Source organism: Leptonychotes weddellii, chromosome 7 (assembly GCF_054177405.1).
Source record: "Leptonychotes weddellii isolate Sample4059 chromosome 7, ASM5417740v2, whole genome shotgun sequence".
NCBI lineage: Eukaryota > Metazoa > Chordata > Mammalia > Carnivora > Phocidae > Leptonychotes > Leptonychotes weddellii.
The window spans coordinates 121,739,108-121,759,328 of NC_138375.1; the positions used below are offsets into that span (position 1 = coordinate 121,739,108).

The following is a 20,221-nucleotide window of genomic DNA, read 5'->3' on the forward strand; positions in this document are numbered from 1 at the left end:
TATTTTCAATGTCTATTTATATATGCAGAGAAGGGGAAAATGGAGGGGGCCTGCTTCTCCCTCCACCACTCCCCCTGCTTGTGTTCCTTCTCACTGTGTCTCTGTCAAATAAATAAATAAAATCTTAAAAAAAAAATAGAATAAGGAGAGATTTAGGGTGGTCGTGAGAAAGAACTGCTTGAAAAAAATGTGAAAGAAACATTGTACTCTTTTTCCTGATGGAGATTTTGAACTCTTTATCCTTAATATAAAGAATGATAATCCCTTACATCTGTACAATGCCTTAGTACTTTTTAAAGTGCTGTCAAATAAAAGAACTTTTTGAGCCCATTTTATGAGGCTGTTTTTTTTGTTTTTTTTTTTTTAGAAAGGACATAGATGATAGGCAGTAGATAATCCATCTAGGATGAAGTCCGTTGGAGTGTGGGGGGTAAATTAAAGGCCTTATTATGGTTTCTTCTGGTGTATAATTCTATTTTTCACCAAGGCTGTGACCTTTTCTAAAAGAGTAGTAAATACACTGCAAAGGAATGAAGCAGTTAGAACATGTTGACTCCTTACAATGATGGTTTAACCCAGGTTCCCCTTATTACACTGATTTATGAGGCAGGTGATATTCCGAATCACCAAGCTTATTACAACTATTTTCATTTCGGTATTGTAAATCTAAAGCACACCATGATATTTAGAGATAGCTGGAGCGACGGTAATTTCTGTTAAGTCACATAGGCGTTTTGTGCATGTAGAAGTCATTTGGCAGATTTCTCCTTTTTCCATTTCCACCCAAGTCGGGATTTGTAGGGAAACAAGGTTGGGATGAGTTTCCAAACCCTTAAGGGCAGTGTGGTGCCTGAGAAAGTCACTGGCCTCGGATTTCAGAAGCGGGGGTCCTGGGCTTGCTATTTTATCCTTTTTATGAACTTCACTCATCTATAAAAGAGGAAGGTTACTTCAGCAAAGGCTAGCTTCTCTTGTGAGCTGGACACATGGATCCCTGAATGGGTGTATTACATGGCTTTCATTCCCTCCCTCCCGTGACATGGGAACTGCTCCTTCTCAACACTCTTGAGGACAGAATTTTAGTTTCCCTGAGGAACAAGTGTTTGGCCACGGCTGCTAAGGTCCCTTTCAAAGTCGATATGCAGGGATATTTGAGCTTTGAGGAAGTTGCTTGTATCAGACACAGGTTGGGGGTACACTTAGATTCAGGGAGCAGCTATGAGGTAGTGTTTCTTCTGACTTCCTTTTGCAATTTGTCTTATCCTCCAGTAGAGCTCTTGTATCTAATTGTCCAAAGTCTTTTGATCACTCAGACCTTACACCTGTGTCCTCTTGAACTAGTCTTTTCCTCCAGATCCTAGCCCATCAGCTTCTTCCATCAAAATCGAGATGTCCTAGTTTAGTGAGGCACTGCTCCCTAATTGCATAAAGTAGCTTACAAGTACCTGTTACATCCACAACCACAATACACAGACGCATTATTATCACTAATGATAGAATTATAAATACAAAATGGTTGATGAGGAAAAGTCTTTGGTGTCAGGGGTCAGCAGTCTTTCCCACAATCAGAATAAAGCTAATGAAGGAGGTAAAACTACAGCAGAGCCCAGTACACTGTAGTGCTAATGACGTTCAAAAATGACCTTCTTAGGCCACCCAGGTGCAGTCTTCTGGAATGGAACCTTTTAATAGGAATACTCTAGGTTCCTTCTTTGATTGTGTAGGCAGAATACCAGCACTAGAAAATTTTATCATTCGTAAAGATTTTGACCTCTTGTGGAAAATTCATTGCTGGATTTTTGGGGATGAAACTGAGAAGGCATTCATTCAGGTTTGATTTTATAACGATAGAGTGCAAAGTCCTGAACCCCACGGCATTGTCAGCTAGGAGAAAAGGAACACAATGATGACAGGAAAACTACTCTTACTGAACAGTGGGAAAGAACATATGGGCTGTCATGTGGTTTAGGAGCACATTTTTAGAGTAAATTTCTTTAAAATAAGCAAAATTTACCCTCTTAAAAGCTACTTATACTCTGAACCTTATTTAACATTCAATCTATAGCATTTGACCTTCATTTTCATGCTGTGTTATATTGGTAGTTATTAACGGATTTCATTTGACATGATAGTTTTAAAATTAGACAAGATTGCTAGCCAAAGCACTCTTAATGCCTTTGATCAGGAAGTGAGAAGGATTCTCTCTGGGCAAACAATGAATGTTTTTGAATAAGGGACAGGCCGGGGTAGGCAGGGAGAGATAGGTAGGGGGCCATGGGATCAGGCTCACACAATTCAAAATGTGGGAGATGAAAGGAAACCAGAGATAAGGGAACAAACCAGACCATCCTGTCCTAGGTGTCAGAGGTGAGGTCTTGTTATAACAGCTACTTGTGACCAACCAAGAATTACCGGACCCTAAAAAAGGAAGTAAGCCATTGCAGGTGTTATCACTAGTCCTTAATCAATGGTGCTATCAATAGAGATGTTAAACAGATTTAAGTTCCCTGGTTAGCTTTCTATAAAAGACCATCCCTAAAAGCCCTCAGTGGCAACCCTTTTGGACTCCTCTCACTCCTGAGAGCTTTTTCAGTACCCTTGCTTAATAAACTTCTATCCCTTTAGTCACTCTCCTTTGTCTGTGAGAGTCATTCTTCAACTCCGTGAGACAAGAACCTCGCTCTCCCGCATCATTTTTAGGCCCCTAAAAAAGGGAAAATCAACCCAACTGGTTTGTTATTGTTTTTATTTTAGGTGCCCCCACCCCAACCCCCATCACTTCTTTGGTTTATTTGTTTACTGGTATATAATGTCCAATAAAAGAAAACATAAAATATACCTGCATTTTATTTAAGGAAAAAGACCCTTTGGACATGAAATCATTTCCAGATAAAGGGCAAATATTATTGTTTCTTTGTTCAAAGAAATTATTTTCTGTTAAATGCTCAGTTCATTCTGTGCTTTTATCTTTCTGTTGAATGTGCTCTCTATGACCTCTTAGCTAACAGAAGCCTTTGATATGTATTGTATGATTATAAAAGTGCAATGCCTGGTTGAATAGGCAAACTTAGAACCAAATAATGGGATTTATAGAGCAGACCTGCTGCTAACAGTGATGTAGCATGCCTGTCTTCTTAGAAATGCTGAGTTGGTTAAACATGGGGATTTAAAACTTTATTTAGTCTTTTTGTATTATTGTAGTTTTTAAAACAAATTATTTTCTTGCGTGTCTAAAGGTAGATCTTTTATAATAATAATTTCTAACACATTTGCATAAATTTTAAAAGTTCATGGCATTTTACATAAAGTATTTCTTTCAGTCATCACCACAGTTGATTATCTCCATTTTATAGATGAAAATGTGAGGCTCAGGAATATCTTCTCATTTTATTAGTATCAGGTATCTTGTGAGTGGTGAATCTAATATTTAAATATGGTTTTCTAACTCCAGTCCTGGGATAGTGGGAGACGAATTTGTTGTGGTTCTTTACAAATCTATTAATGTTATTTTTCTTCTGTTGAAACCTTGGTTTTCTTATATTTCCTTCTTGATTGCCTGAAAGAATCCCGAAATGTTGAGTGTTCTTTTTTTCCCCTGTCTCTTTTTCCACAGTGGACCTTTCCCTGCTTGACAAAAGAGAGGCATGATTCTCATCCATCCTGAATCTTACTACACTCTATTGCCATGGGGTGAAAAGACTTCCTGTGGCCTCCTAACAGATACTTGAATACAGTCTTTTGAGAAAAATATTTATAATAACAAAACAGAGATTCCTAAGGTCTGTTTAAGGGCATGGGACCTTGCTTTACCCATAGAATAAATTGAAGTTAAAGAACTAGTCCTGACTGCACCCCTGTGACGAACCGTGTGGAAAACTCCTGAGAATTTTTGCACTTTGTAATGGGAAGTCTGAGATACCTCTTCTCTGACTCCTATCCCCCATTGGTTGAAGGATGCCAGGGTCATTAAATCCCCACGCATTGCAGGCTGTCTAGCACATGTTTGAGCAAGCTCCGGTGACAATGAATGAAGCTTGCTGGCAGAGAATCTCAGAGGTAGCTTTTCAGCGGGGAGGCTGTATGTGTGCTGGGAACTATGCCATGTTGCTGCAGGTAAACTCCGAGGTAGGCTGAAGGAATGTGTAATAGTGCATGTGTGCATATGACTGTGTGTGTGTGTGTCCAGATTTCAGTGAGGTTTTGATGACCTCATATATTTAAGATGTCATTGTGAATAGGGACTATATCCAGAAATGCCAGGATTCTGCCTTAGCCAATCTGCCCTCATCATAGAGCTTCCTGAACAAGATATAAACATAAATTTCTCCCCAGTGCAGAGCTCTCTGGAATATTGGGCTGGAGCTCATGACTTTAGCTTAAATCCTGAGTGGCACCTCTTTCTAACCTTACACAAAAGTCCTACTACTTTTTTAGTCATGGGGCTTGAAAGGATGATTATGGGTGAATGAGGATGATTATAGTCCATGTATATATTCCCTATATATAAAAAAAAGATTCACTGAAAGGAGTAGGTTGACATGATTGTGCGGGCTGGCAAGGCAAGTCTGAAGTCCTTCAGGACTGTCAGGAAGGGCAGGCTGGAAACCTTTGGTGTGAACTGCGGGTGCTGTCCACAAGCAAATTCCTTTTACTTTACAGAAGCCTCGACTCAACTCTTAAGGCCTTTCAACTGATTGAATGAAACCTACCCAGATTATCTGGGATAATTTCCCTTACTTAAAGTCAACTGATTATGCTCTTTAATCAAAATACCTTCGTAGCAATGCGTAGTTTAGTGTTAGATTGAATAATAGGGAGCTCTAGTCTGGCCAAGTTGACATAAAGTTACCATAGAGGACAGATGAAGAGAGATTATCTGGGACTCACCCAGATGAGGCAGGACCTGGCTCTTATTTTTTCTTATGTCCTGAGAAGAAAATGGTAGTGAAAGCCACATACTTAACACTTGACTTTTACTTTGACTCTAGGTGTGTGTGTCCATTTGTAAGTGTAGTTCTTTTCGTGACCGGGAATTGATCTAGTTAGATTGGTATCACCTCAGGAACAGCTAAGTTGGGGTGGTACAATTCTGATACCAGTTCTTTTTTTTTTTAATTATGTTCAGTTAGCCACCATATAGTACATCATTAGTTTTTGATGTAGTGTTCAATGATTCATTAGTTGTGTATTAACACCCAGTGTCTGGTATCAGTTCTAATGTATGTGATGTGTTGTTTTTTTTTTTCTCTCAGTACCAAGTAATTCTCAGACACTGTCTACTTGGAGATAGCCATCAGATTCCACAGGTTAAGGGTTCAATCCATCAAGAGCGCCCTCTCCCAGTCCCACTCCAGATGCTAGCCACAAATCCAGAGTTGTCACCCATGCTTCTCCTCACTGGCTATAGATTGGAGAGTCCAAGGACACCCTCTTTGGGTTCAATTTATTTGTTGGAATGGCTCACAGAACTCAGAGAAACATTTTACTTAAGTTACTAGTCTAGTATAAAAGGATATAACTCAGGAATAGTCAATTGAAAGGAATGCATAGGGCAAGGTATGTGGGAAGGGTCATGGAGCTTCCATGCTCTCTCGGAGAGTACCACTCTCCACACATCTCCATATGGTCACCAACCAGGAAGCTCTCCAAATCTTGTCCTTTTGAGTTTTTACGGAGACTTTATTACCTAAGTATGACTGATATAACTCATTGGCCATTGGCAATTGATTCAATTTCCAGCCACTCCCTTCTCTGGAGGTCTGGAGTGGCAATGAAAGTTCCAGTCTTCTAATCTTGTTGGCTCTACTGTCACATTCCAAAAGCCATTTTGTTAACATAACGAAAGATACCTTTATCTCTCTCCTTAGGAGATTCCAAGGGTTTTTAGAAGCTCTGTGCCAGGAATGGATAGGGACCAAGATCAAATATATATATTTTTATTGTAAATTTTAATGTCACAGTTGGTTAGAAGAATTTTCCCACTTTTCTCCCTAAAGTGTGGATAGGTAAATAGATAATGTAGGTGTGTGTGTGTAATTTTTTTTTTTTCTTTTAAGCAATTAGGCTAAAAGCCAAACCTATTATTAACTAGAGATATGGTCGCTCTTTGCAGGGGACCAGTAGGGCATCAGAAAGTCCTTCACCTCCCTATGTGTAATTGCTTTCCAGGGTACACAGCTTTTACACAGTTGTCTGGGATCAGTGAGAAACTGGGGAGTTCAGGCTTGTCAGGGATGCTTGTCTGCTGTCATACAATAGAATCTCTAAAACGGTCATATTAAGATATCCATTAAGTTAACTGCAAAGTTATATCATATTTTGATTGAATATTCTTTTTCTTTCCTGTTGTGTTTTACACTTAATGATGTTGTCTAACCTAGCACATTTGTACATGTTATACAATGGGCAGCTCACGATGTTACACTCCTCACTCATTACCATCAATTCAAAAAGACCCAAATTCAAACAAGATGAACACAGTATTTTCTATTATTAGTTTTCCATAAAGAAATTAAAGCCCACAAATGGAATCACTCATCTTGTAGAAATTGTTTAGTAAAGTTCAAGTCTGAAAATATTCCTTATCCAATGTTTCTCTTTTGTGTAGTCCCAGAGACTACTCACCCATGTACCTAATTCATGACCAAATTCCTTCTTCAGCAGCTATAGCTTGAGCTGTCCTCTGTCCGCTGTATCTAGTGTAGATCCTTCATGATCTCCAAAATTGTACTCATTCATCAATTAGTCCGGTGTTTCTAAAGTTCCAAAATCTAGGAAGATACATAATATCTTACCACTAGCGTCACATTCGTAAAATTTACAATATACCACTCCTCAGCTATTGTAGTAATTTTGCTGGATAAAAAACGGTATTCCTAAAACTCATTATGTTTTATAGACCTTCATTCTAATTGCCAACCATAGGCCATGCTTGAATCTAAGGAATATTGTGATACTTACAATGGAGGGACTCTCTCATTGGGTATTTATAGAGAACTATTTTTATTTTTTTCTTGGGGGGGGGAAGGAACTTATCCATAACTACTGTCTCCTATCTCCTCTTGTCACAAAGTAGCAATGAAACCACATTTTTCTATTTGTAAAGCTCAGCTTTTGGTTCTTTCTTGAGGATCTTTTCTATTCTTTAGTTGTCAATCTTTTGGAAACCTTTTAAGAAAGATTTTGTTTTGTTTTTGTTGTAAGTTCTTAATCAACAGATAAAAGAAGAGACCAGTGAAAAAGGGCACAGTGTCAATAAAACTCAGAACAATAAAACTTAATTAGAAAGCATGCAAGAATTGACAATACAGTCATTACTAAAAAGAAAAAAGCCAGCCATATTGAAACTTAAAAAAGGAACAAATAATTTATTGGTCAAATGAGAAATCATTATGGAAATCAGAAATACATAAACCTGAATGACAAAAACTGCATATAAAACTTATAATAGGATACAACTAAAATGCTATTTGAGAACAATTTATATCCTGAGGTGTTTATAGTGGAAAAGAAGAAAGACTAAAAATTAATGAGGTAAGTACTTAGGAGACCAGAAAATGAGAAGGAATGAATTCAGAGAAATAAGGTAATGAAGAAAAAAATCAAATATCAATAAGATAGAAAACACTTCTAATGAAGAGGATCAAAAAGGCTATAAGTGACTTGTTGAAAAGCTCATTAAAGTGGCAAGTCCCTGACAATATTGATCAACTTAAAGGAAAAAAACAAGACTAATGGCACAAATAAACTAAGAATGAAAAAGGAAGTACAGATTCAAATATATAGTAAAAGTGTAGAGAATTTCATAAGCAAATCTATTTCAGTAAATTTGAAACAATAAATAATAAAAATCCAAAAAATTTCTATATTCAAGGAGAAATAGTCAGCAAGAATAAACCTATAACTCTTAGGGAAATGTAACCCAATGGGTGAAGTCTTATAACAAATATAAAAGCAAGCTTTTCAGGTGCCTTCTACCAACCATTTGAGAAACATTACCAGTATTGCTGAAAATTTTCAAGAGTATACACATAGAAAAAAATAAACTTTAACTCATGTTATGGGACCAGTAAGTAGTCTGATCAAATGAAAAAATGCCTACATGAGAAAGGTAATTAAAAGTAAAATTCAATGGTGAAGGTAGATGCAAATATCCGAAACAGGAATAAACTTAACCAAATTGCTTAAAGACTTGTGCACTGAAAATTATAAAGCATTAGTAAAGGAAATGAAAGACGATAGGGATAAATGGAAAGTTCATGGATTGGAAGAATTAATATTGTTAAAGTGTCCATACTACCCAATGTGATCTGTATATTCATTTCAATCCCTATCAAAATTCCAAAGGCATTCTTTTCAAAAATACGGAAAAAAGTCTTAAAATTCAAATGGAACCACGAAAGACTCCAAATAAAGCAATCTTGAGCAAGAAGAACAAAGCTGGAGGCATCATGTTTTCTGATTTCCAACTGTACTGCAAAGCTTTAGTAATCAAAACAGAATGGCCCTAGCATAAAAAGAGACACATAGAGCAGTGGGAACGGAACAGAGAGCCCAGAAATACACCTACAACTTTATGGTCAAGTGAACTTTGACAAGAGTGCCAGGAACATACAATGGGGAAAGAACTGTCCCTTCAAAATAGCTTGATGGTGGTGATTATTTCCTATGTCAAAACATTAGGAAATAATGTCAAACCTAAGGTTTGACAAACCTATGTCAAAACATCAAGTTGTGTACCTTAAATATATACAATTTGTATTTGTTATATCACAATAATGCTGAAAAAAAGAAGAAATGGTGCACATCATTTGGGCTATACACTTTTCCCAGAAGTTCTTATCATATATATTATTACATAACATTTTAATAGTCAGTAGTGGTATATATTTATTCCACTAACCTGTGAGTGAACTCATTGTGGGCAAGGAATACAAATTAATCATCTTCATATGAGCAAATTCTTGCAGCATGGTAGATGCTCAATAAACGTTTTGTGGAATCCATGCATAAATGCTAGGGTAAATTTGAGATCACCAAATATGAGTGTTCTTAAGATTCCTGGACTGTGTAAATCCTACGTCCCAACTTTTATCATGAAAAATCCAATAAATTTACTTGGGGTTTCCATTTTCATAGCCTTTGAAATGAGAAAGAGTTTGCCCCTTGTAGAGAAGTAATTTATTGTCCAATTAGTGTAACTAATGAATGTTGTAGTGAAAGCAAAAGGGTTACAGAACCAAGCACCTAATGAAAATATGGGCATTGGAAAAAGAGAATCAGACAAAGGAACAAAGAAGTCATAAAACTCTTAGGATGAAACATTACAATTTATTATTTATGGGCCATTCATCTGGGAAATAGTAACTAAGAAGTGGTATGTATGTTATAAAGTGATTAGCATGCCGCCAGCTCTGCCATTAGCAAGCTGCTTAGCATTGGGCCAATTATTTAACGTCTTTGGACCTTAGGTTCTGCCTCTGAGTGTTAAACATGTTGGCCCTCCAACAGCTTAGGTCCCATCTGTTATTTTACGCTATGGTTACACTTTTCTCTTTGTCATATGTTCTTGCTTCAGATAGTAGAAAATGGTATTCTGCTCAGTTTCAATGACTAATCCAGGAAAACATTAATTTTATATGTATGGAGGGTGACATCTGCAGATTGGTTGTACCCCGATAATTCAGGCCTAAGATTTATGGAGATGAGATGTCTTTAAGGATAATGATATATAATTGTAATTCCAGACAGTTTTGTGACAAGGAAATTGAAACAAATAATATGAATGCAGTACATCCGACAGGAATTGCTTATTTCCTGAATGTGTGTTCCAGCACATAGAAAGAAGAGGCCGAGAAACACACTAGAGTTCAAAGAATTTTAATTGCAGGGCTTATGAAGATTATCTGAAGCTATCCATCAAAAGTGCTTACCGTAGGGCAGTGTGGTACACTAGATAGGTCTGAGTTCAGAATCAGATGGAAATGGGATTAAAATTCAACTCTGCTATTAACAACTGAACTTTAAGAAATTTACTTAATTTCCTTGCATCTAAATTTCTTCATCTATAAAATGGGAATCATAATACCATAAAAATTACATGATTTTATGATAAATTAATAAACCACCAGGCGCCTGGGTGGCTCAGTTGGTGAAGCGACTGCCTTCGGCTCAGGTCATGATCCCAGGGTCCTGGGATCGAGTCCCACATCAGGCTCCCTGCTCGGCGGGAGGCCTGCTTCTCCCTCTCCCACTCCCCCTGCTTGTGTTCCTGCTCTCGCTGTCTCTGTCAAATAAATAAATAAAATCTTAAGGTGGTTTATTTATTTATTTATTTTTTTTAAGTATTTGGTACATAGTAGGTACTTTAAAAAGGCCCTTTAGTTTTGGTTTCATTTAAAAATTTTTTTTTAGGTTTTTATTTTAATTCCTATTAGTTAACATACAGTGTTATATTAGCTTCAGGTGTACAATATAGTAATTCAACACTTCCATACCTCCCTCTGTGTTCATCACAACTAGTGCACTCCTTAATTCCCATCACCTATTTCAGCCATCCTCCCATCCTCCTCCCCTCTGGTAACCATCATTTTATTCTCTATAATTAAAAGTTTATGTCTTGATTTTTTTCTCTCTTTTCCCTTCGCTCATTTGCTTTGTTTCTTATATTTTACATATGAGTAGAATCATATGGTGTTTGTCTTTCTCTGACTGACCTCCTTTGCTTAGCATTATACTCTCTGGCTCCATCCATGTCTTTGCAAATGACAAGATTTCATTCTTTTTTATGGCTGAATAAAATTCCATTATATATAAACCACATCATCTTTATTCATCACTAGTGGACAGTTGGGCTGCTTCCATATCTTGGCTGTTGTAAATACAGCTTTATTTATTTCATGGATCCTAAAATTTACATAGTAATCCATAGCACTGACACATGAAAACAACCCAGTTATTTAATAATTCAAGAAATACTTACTGAGAGTCATCAGATAATTTTTTTTTAAAGATTTTACTTATTTGTCAGAGAGAGAGCACAAGCTAGGGGAGTGGCAGGCAGAGGAAAAAGCAGGCTCCCTGGTGAACAGGGAGCTGGATGCAGGACTCAGTCCCAGGACCCTGGGATCATGACCTGAGCCAAAGGCAGATGCTTAACCGACTGAGCCACCCAGGCATCCCTCAGATAATTTTTTTAGATGCTAGATATACAAAGGTGTGCCTAGACAGACATGATTCCTGACTTCATGGAGTTTACATTCTAGTAGGGAAGATAGATAAATAATAGAACAAAATACCATTATAAGTTGTGATAACTGTAGGAAGGAGACAAATTGGAATTATGGGAAAATAGTGAAATATTGGGGAGTAGGGATTAGAAATCTATTGTATTAAAAGAGGAAAATGTATCAGTTTAAGTTAAGAGTAAAGTAATAACATATTACAGTAAATTCAGGAGAATATGCACAAGTTGGCAAAATACTATAGGGAGACAGAATAATGCGAGCAAATGAAATAGTGGTTTTATTATGAGCTGAGCAACTGTGGTCTAGGTAGTTTCACTTTGGAAGAAGACTGGGGCTGGATTTGGGAAAGAAAGAAGAGATCATCATGGGTTGTAGTCTGGATTAGAGGTAAAAGGGTCTGTAGCAAGCCTGACCACTTAAGAACTTGTTGGATACTGAAGAGAACTTTTCCATGACTTGGTCAGGGCACATAAGTGAGGACCTTTGTGAATCACGTTTCCTCACGTATAATGTCTAATACTTTCAGTCTGTACTTGAAAAATTGAGAGGGAGCAAGACAATCAGTAAAACATGAGGTAGGGGGAAGAATTGATAGTGTGACAAATAAAGGGTTTTAGGTAACTGTGCGAGAGTAACCACCACTGATTTCATTGAGAGTAACTGAAGGTTTTGGACAAAATCTTAAACACTATGGCCTTCAAGGCAGTAGAGAGCTATAAGGCAGTGAAAAATTAAAGGAATAAGACCTGAGAAAAGTCAGAAACCAACAGGGATGAGCCCAGTATTTGACTCATAAGACAAATTGAGAATTATAAAGGCACCATGTATATTGGATGTCATTGGCGCATTACTTGTAATAGCAAGAGTCCAAAGTATCTTAAAGGATGATCAGTGATTGAATGGACAGACAAAATAGATGGTTATATGATAGAGTACTGCACAGAGTGTACATAGAATTAAACAGATCTACATTTATCCGCATAGGTAGGATTTCCAAAATACAACAGTGAATAAAATGAGCAAGTACTGTGAAATGCATAGATTTATATATTTTTCAGGCATGCACAAATAATTAGATATATTTTTATGCATACATAAATGTTTAAGAAAGGAATAAAATAGTTGTTTAATATAGGTAAAATCCTACTTTAAGTCATTGCTTGCATTTACAGGAGATAAAACCATAGTTGACAGAGATAGTCTAACAAAGAAGAAAGCCCATAAACTAACTACATACATACTACTACTCAACTTACTAAGTTTTCTACCTCTTTATGAACTCAGATATTATTTGGAAATAATAGCTTGCATAATAATTTGCTTTTTCAACTGGGTATAAATTATTTCCCCAAATATAATTTTATATCTGTTGGTAGGTATATAAGAATATAACAGTGAAAGGAAGCTTAGAAGGTATTAATTTATGTCATTAAATATCTTTGGCGGGTGTAGGGATGAGATTGGGGATAATAGATAAAAGAAATGCACACAAAAAATTTGGGACCATATCTGTTCTGCTAATAATATTATGCCATTAACTGGAGGGTATTTTTGATTGAAATCTTGTGAATACTTCTAGTATGAAAAATATACTTTTCAATTCAATATGTTATTTAAAGTCTTATGTAAATGAAAAGGAGAGTTTTCAAAGGGGAAGAAGTAATGCACTATGTCAAATTGGTTTTTCAAGGGAAATAAATGAACAGAGTATGAATAGGCAAGAAAATTCTCAGGACCTCTATGTGATCTTCAGTTCTGCAAAATCCCTAAAACAATAGCCTCAACAGCTGTCACCTGGGCACCTGTTAGTAAGCAAAATATTGATTAAAATGTTGATGATTAATCAGTAATCAGTGTAACTTTTAAACTCTTAGAAACATGGTGTAGTGCATACTTTAAACAGTGATTTAATTAGAACCTCCATTGGTGGAAATATCATATACTCTCATATTTTGTTGAGGTAGCTTGTGTAATAGACAAGCAATCTCAGGTAGTGGGTAGATTGAAAATTTCATCGTGAGAATATTTAATGTTTTCTTTCAGCATGGTTGCTTTTCACCAGTGAATTTCCCTGTATGCACTTGTTCTATGTCCACCACAGCTTACATTTGTTTGTCCTACTCTCTTTGGCTTTGTCTTTCCCAAAGCCTTTCTCATTCTTCAGTGTTCTCAGCCATATTCATTATCATGTAACTTAGTATACTTGATCATTCTTTAATGTCATATTGGTATTTCCCGTTTCTCATAGTTCTTATACATTATGTTGTCATTTTTCGTTTCCTAAAAATGTGTCTATATAAATACTCAAATAAGTGTGTAGTTGTTTCTTGGGTAATGTAACCTCTCAGAATCCTGTTGAATAGAGTTAAGTCTTTTGCTCAGGTTACACGTAAGAAGTTGATGCATAAGAAAAAAAACCATCTATAATAAAAATTATTTCTGAAAATTTTCTTAAATCACCCACAAAATGCAGTATACCTGGTGTGTGTTTGGAATAGATTATTGCTTCTTCAGGTTAGTTTAGTTTAGCCATTGAGTTAATTGGCTTAAATCTTATATTTTATATATGTGTGTATGTGCATGTATTTAATACACATACATATTTAATACATATAACAGTATACATATTATATTCAGTATGTATATAAAAAGAATTACTTTATGGGAGACACCCAAGAACTGAGGCCAACTGAAGAAAGAGCAGTCATGTTTCCTCTCTAATACTCAGTCCTGTCAATGAGTGGAATATTTGGGAATCAAATACACTGTTTTTTCTCTCTGTGTGTGTCTCACTGATTGTGTTTTTGTCCTCCCCTTCTCCTTGATACATAAAAAAATGCACATATGTGCAATATAGGATGATTTACTGAAATGAATGTGTGAATTATTTTATGCATTGAGTTAATTCCAACACAGCAAGATTTCAACTTTGAGATTATAAAAATTTCAAATTCATGTTCATATGAGTACAGTAAATAAAACTTAGCTACATTGATTCTGTCATCTCTGCGTTTTCAACATTTATACCTGAGAATGTGAGCTTTTCATGTAATTTCAGGGTATTGACATTTGATGTGATCATTCAGAGATCACTTTCAAAAGAATCTTAGAAAAACATAGATTTTTTTTTCTGGAGATTTTTTTTCTATAGAATTAATGATATTTCTTCTATGATTATATATTTTGTAGAATTTGCCAGTAAAACAATTTGCGTCTGAAAATGTGTCTTTTAGAAGGTTTTTTTTTTTTTTTAAAGATTTTATTTATCTGACAGAGACACAGCGAGAGAGGGAACACAAGCAGGGGGAGTGGGAGAGGGAGAAGCAGGCTTCCCGCGGAGCAGGGAGCCCGATGCGGGGCTCGATCCCAGGACCCTGGGACCATGACCTGAGCCGAAGGCAGACGCCAAACGACTGCGCCACCCAGGTGCCCCCTAGAAGGTTTTAAGCTATGACTTAAATTTCTTTAATAGTTATAGGACTGCATAGGTTATCTGCTTCATTATGGGTGAATATTAATAATAGTTTGTGCTTTTTGAAGAGTTGGACCATTAGTTGTCAGATTTATGGGCATAGGGTTAGTTGTTGGTAATATTTTCTTATTATCCCCTTAATATCTGTGAATTCTAAAGTAATATGCTGTCTTTCATTCCTGATAATTTTTGATTTCTCTCTCTCTTTTTTTGTGTCCTGCTAGAGATTTATCAATTTCATTGATCTTTTCAAAGCACCAGATTTTTGGTTTCATTTTTACTATTTTTGTTTTAAAATTTATTGATTGCTGCTTTTTATTATTTTTTGCCTTCTGCTTGATTTGGGTTTATTTTGATTTGATTTTCCTGGTTTCTATTTATTTATTTATTTATAGTAACATATAGTGTTATATATATATTTGTTTCAGGGGTACAGGTCTGTGATTAATCAGTCTTACACAATTCACAGTGCTCACCATCGTATGATTTTCCTGGTATCTTAAAGTAGAAGCTTGAATTTTGAGTTGAGACCTTTCTTCCATTCTAATATTAGCATTAAATGTTACAAATTTCCCGTAAGTACTGCTTTAACTGTGTGTCACAAATTTTGCTGTGTTGTATTTTCATTTCTCTTCACTTCAAAATACTTTCTAATTTATCTTGAAACTTCTTCTTTGACCATGGATTATTTAAAAATATATTATTTAATTTTTAGGTGTTTGGCTATTTTCCTGTTGTTTTTCTGTTATTGATTTCTAGTTTAATTTAATTAGAGTAAAAGAACATATTTCACAGGATTTCAATTCTTTTAAATTGGTAAGGTTTCTCTTATAACTTAGGACAACAAGCCAAACGTTTGTTTCATGATTTATCTTGATGAATGTTCAATGTGCCCTTGAAAAGAATGTTGTGTTCTGCTCTGGTTGGGTATAGAGTTCTATAAATGTCAATTAGATACTGTTGGCGGATGGTATTTTCTTTTCTTTTTTCTTTTATTTTTTTTGAGATGAAGAGAACACATGTGAGTGCATGCCCAACGGGCGAGGGGCAACAGAGGGAGAGGGAGAAAGAGAAACTTAAGTAGGCTCCAGGCCCAGCATGGAGCCCCACATGGGGCTCCATTTCACGACCCTGAGATCATGACCTGAGCTGAAATCAAGAGTTGGGTGCTTAACTGACCGAGCCATCCAGGCACCCTGTTATTTTCTCAGTTCTTCTATATTAGTGTTGATTTTCTGTTTACTAATTGTGTTCAGTGCTAAGAGGAGTTTTGAGGTCTCTGAATATGTTTGTGGATTTAGCTATTTCTCTTTTCAGTTCTGTCAGAATTTGCTTTATGTATTTGGAAACCGTTGTTAAATGTACCAACATTCTTTACTGAGAAATAGCATTTGCGTTTCAACAGTTCAAAAAGGAGGCTAATAACTAAGGGATTTATATTTTATTGCAGTACATTATATTACATATAAGATTTACTGAAGATGAAAAGCTTATAAGTTTTGGAAATACAGTTATAGAAGTAACCTAATTATATAATCTGTGAAACAATCCAAATCTGAGCAAAGTCTGATCTCTTCTTCTTATGTCATAATGAGGATTCATATAAGATCTATCAAGAGTTACAAAGAAACAGCCTTAACTAACTTTGCCACCTGGAGAAGATAATTACAGTTTAAGAAATGATTCTTTGCAAACTAGATTGTAAATGAGAATGTCATGAACTCAGCACTAAGTAGCTTGCTTTTCAAGTCTATTAGAAAAGATGACTTTTTTCCATTAAAAAAAATAAATATAAGGAACTTGAAAGTCATCACTTCATCCTAGTAATATGTAAAAACCTGAACAGAATGAAAAACCAACAATTCTTTTCGGCTCCATAAGAGATGGGAGGATACAGGGCAAACAGCTGCCTTGAACATTGGAGACAAGCGAATACAGGGACTAATGGCTTACTAGAGCAGAGATTCATGAGTAGGAACCAGTGCCAGTGTAGGAAAAATGGAACTGTGTTTGATGAATTGCTGGAGGCTCAGTGCATAGTTTTTAACTATGAGAGTTAAAAACTGAAGGGGGATGCAGTCACGGGAGGCACTCTTAGTATTCTAAGATGAACCTCTGGGAACAGTCCTTAATGTGTATATGCCCAACACCATAGTATCAAAGCACATGAAGTAAAAAGTAATACAAAGGCAAGGAGAAATAGATGTATTCACTGTAAGAGTTGGAGGCTTCAACAGTATCAGAAGTGGACAGATCTAGCAGGCAGAATATCAATAAGGACGTTGCTGAACTCAGTGATGGTGTTCAGTCATGATGGTAATCAATCTTGTGGATATGATTGACATCTATAGAACTACTTCATCCAACAATGACAGAATACATACGCTTCTCAAGCTCACATGGAACATTTACCAAAATGGACCACATCCTGGGCCATAAAACACACCTTAACACATTTAAAAGACCACCATAGGATTAAATAGAAATCAATAATAGATAACTGGAAAAATCTCCAAATACATGTAGATGAAACAACATGCCTCCAAATAACAGATGGGCCAAAGAAAAAATCTTAAGAGAAATTTAAAAATATTTTTAATTGAATGAAAATACATCTTATTCAAATTAGTGGGATACAGTGAAAGCAGTGTGTGGAAGAAAATGTATTGTGCTGAATGCATACATTAGAAAAGAGGAAGGATTTAAAATCTAAGTTTCCATCTTAGGTAACTGGAAAAAGGAGAGCAAATTAAATTCAAAGTAAGCAGAAGAAAAGAAACAACAACTGCAAATAATAATTGCAAATAACTGAAAACAGTTTGAATACCCTACCAGGTCATAAGGAAAATGGCAAACTTTTACTTGCTCTTATCTTTGCAAAATAAGATATATTTAAATATTTTATGTAGTTGCAATTTGTATTCTTTAAAAGTTAAATGTTTGTAGATATTTGCCTTTATGCTTAATTTGCCTGAGCTTGGAAAAGCCAAAGTAAAATAAACTTAAATCTGACTAGCAGCTTTTGTTTTTATTTTCATTATGCTGTATACTAGTTTTTTACATGAAATTTAACTTACCAAGAAATTGTATTTACACTGTACAAATGTCCAAAATTAATAAAGTTTTATCTGCAAATTATTAAATAGTATACATTTTTAATGCTCTAGATTTTAATTCCTTCTGTATATTAGGACTAATTTATGTTGTGGATTTAGAGTTTGGGAATCTCTCTTTTACTTAAGATGTGGACGTGGAGGTGAATAAGACATTTTTCCATTAATATTGTGTTTGTAAAAAAATTTTCCTATTTTTAAAAATGTGATGGCAGAGCATAAATGCTTTATTCAACATTCTGCATTGATTATAAATAAAATTATCATATCTAATATATCACAACCTTATACATCTTTGAAGGTTCAGCACAAATTATTTTCCTATGAAGTTTTTCTCATCTGCTATTGTTATGGGTATCAGTTAAAGCACATAAAAAACATGCACACAGAGAGCTGCCCATTGGAATCAGCCTGGGAGATACTTCCTCATGGAAATCCTTGGGCCCCTTCTGGATCTACTGAATCAACATCTCTGGAGTACTGCAATGTTGAAAACCTACTGAAGCTATTCTGAAGCTCTCTGGTTAGGAGTCCCTTGTTTCCAGAAGCCCCTGACATGGCACATTTCACTGTCTTGGGTTTCACTTTGAGAGTCCCTACCAGGGCTTCTAAGAGGTTGGCACATTTGTCATCTTGGAAGAGGACTTCAGATTTCGCACCTTCCATCAGCATCTAATTTGAGAAAATACAATGTTAGCCAATGCAAAGTCTGTTTCTTGTCCTCATATATGGCAGATTTACATGAACTTTAAAAAACATCAAGCTATAGGTTATCCAGGATTACAATTTAACAGTTCACGCTCGTAAATTCATTGTAATCTCTTGCCACATCCAAACAGTGATGAAGTAAATGCAATGTGCTGTATACCTCCTAACCTTAGGATTATCTGGACAAAGCCCAGAAGAGAGCCAAGACCCATTTAGAAGAAGTGAGTGTATTACAGTGTTACTACTGTGGACCAATTCTTTGTCTACATTTTGATTTTTTAATGGTGGTATTGTTGAATTAATAAAAACAAATAGAAAACATACAAACAGGGAGATAACATAAGTAAATCAGTAAACCAATTAATAAAGTACTAAAAGTGTGCAATGAAGGAGTAAAATAGTAATTTATTGTTGCAAAATTATCTCATACTACACTAAATTGCATTCAATTACAGAAATTAAACACACAAAAACCAGGCAGAAAGAGAAAAGAAAAAAAACTTAACAAATCGTACCAAACACAATACTATTCAAACCAGAGTGTTCTACCCTTTTCTTACTTCATTAGATTTTATTTGGAAATTTTATAATCACTTGCATAATAATTTGTCTTTTCATTTGGGTATATATAAATTATTTCCCAAATATACTTTATGCTGCTTTTTCTTTTTTTAAAATATTTTTATGTGCTTCTTAATGATGGTATTTCTGTTTTTTTTCCAAGGTGTGTTAGTACTCTCTGTAACAGCAGGTGTCAATGTTTTTTTGTTAGAGAACACTTTCTTTTCTTTTTTTTTTTTAAAGATTTTATTTATTTATTTGACAGAGACAGAGAGGGAACACAAGCAGGGGGAGTGGGAGAGGGAGAAGCAGGCTCCCCGCAGAGCAGGGAGCCCGATGCGGGGCTTGATCCCAGGACCCTGGGATCATGACCTGAGCTGAAGGCAGACAGCCACCCAGGCGCCCCTGGAGAACACTTTATTTTCAATAATTCCTTCAGAAGCACAAGAGTAAAGTGAGGTCACATTTAAGATAATGTTTACTTGTGAATTTAACTTGAGATGCTAAGAGAGGATGAGCTTAAAACATTTAAAACTTTTAAGGAATATGTATTTAGAAAGATATGTTTTTAGGTAAGTTAATAAATTTTTCTGAGTTTGAGTATATGGATATATTAATAGAAATCAAAACATGAAATTAAATTTCTTGGTCAAATCTCCAGAAATACCTTGACAGTTAAAATAATCTTGAATTCTTGGGGCGCCTGGGTGGCTCAGTTGGTTAAGCATCTGCCTTCAGCTCAGGTCATGATCCTGAGTCCCAAGATCAAGCCCTGCATTAGGCTCCTTGCTCAGCGGGGAGCCTGCTTCTCCCTCTGCTCCTTCTCCTGCTTGTGCACTCTCTCTCTCTCTCTCTCTAGTTCTCTGGTTCTGTCTCTCAAGTGAATAAATGAAATCTTTAAAAAAATAATCTTGAGTTACCAACTGTGTCACTTAACAGTTTTTCTTATGAAATCTGTCTTATTTAAGAGGTTGTACATCAATTAATCAGATTAAAGAATTCTCCTGGTCACCTAATAATTTTATTAAGATAGGATTAACTTAATGTTGATGACTTTTTTCTGAAAATTTTTATAGTGTACATCAGTACCACTTTTCCACTGTGCAAAATTAAGCAGCTTC

At 35.7% G+C, this 20,221-nt stretch overlaps 1 long non-coding RNA gene across 1 annotated transcript in view; it reads left to right on the top strand.

Annotated features, from left to right (window-relative positions):
• LOC145722755 (uncharacterized) overlaps positions 1–19,179 on the top strand; it is a 227,195-nt gene extending 208,016 nt beyond the window's left edge. The window contains exon 8 of the long non-coding RNA XR_014147267.1: positions 15,731–19,179. This is a non-coding gene — a long non-coding RNA (uncharacterized LOC145722755). The remainder of the gene's footprint in view (positions 1–15,730) is intronic.
• Positions 19,180–20,221: the final 1,042 nt, after the last annotated feature.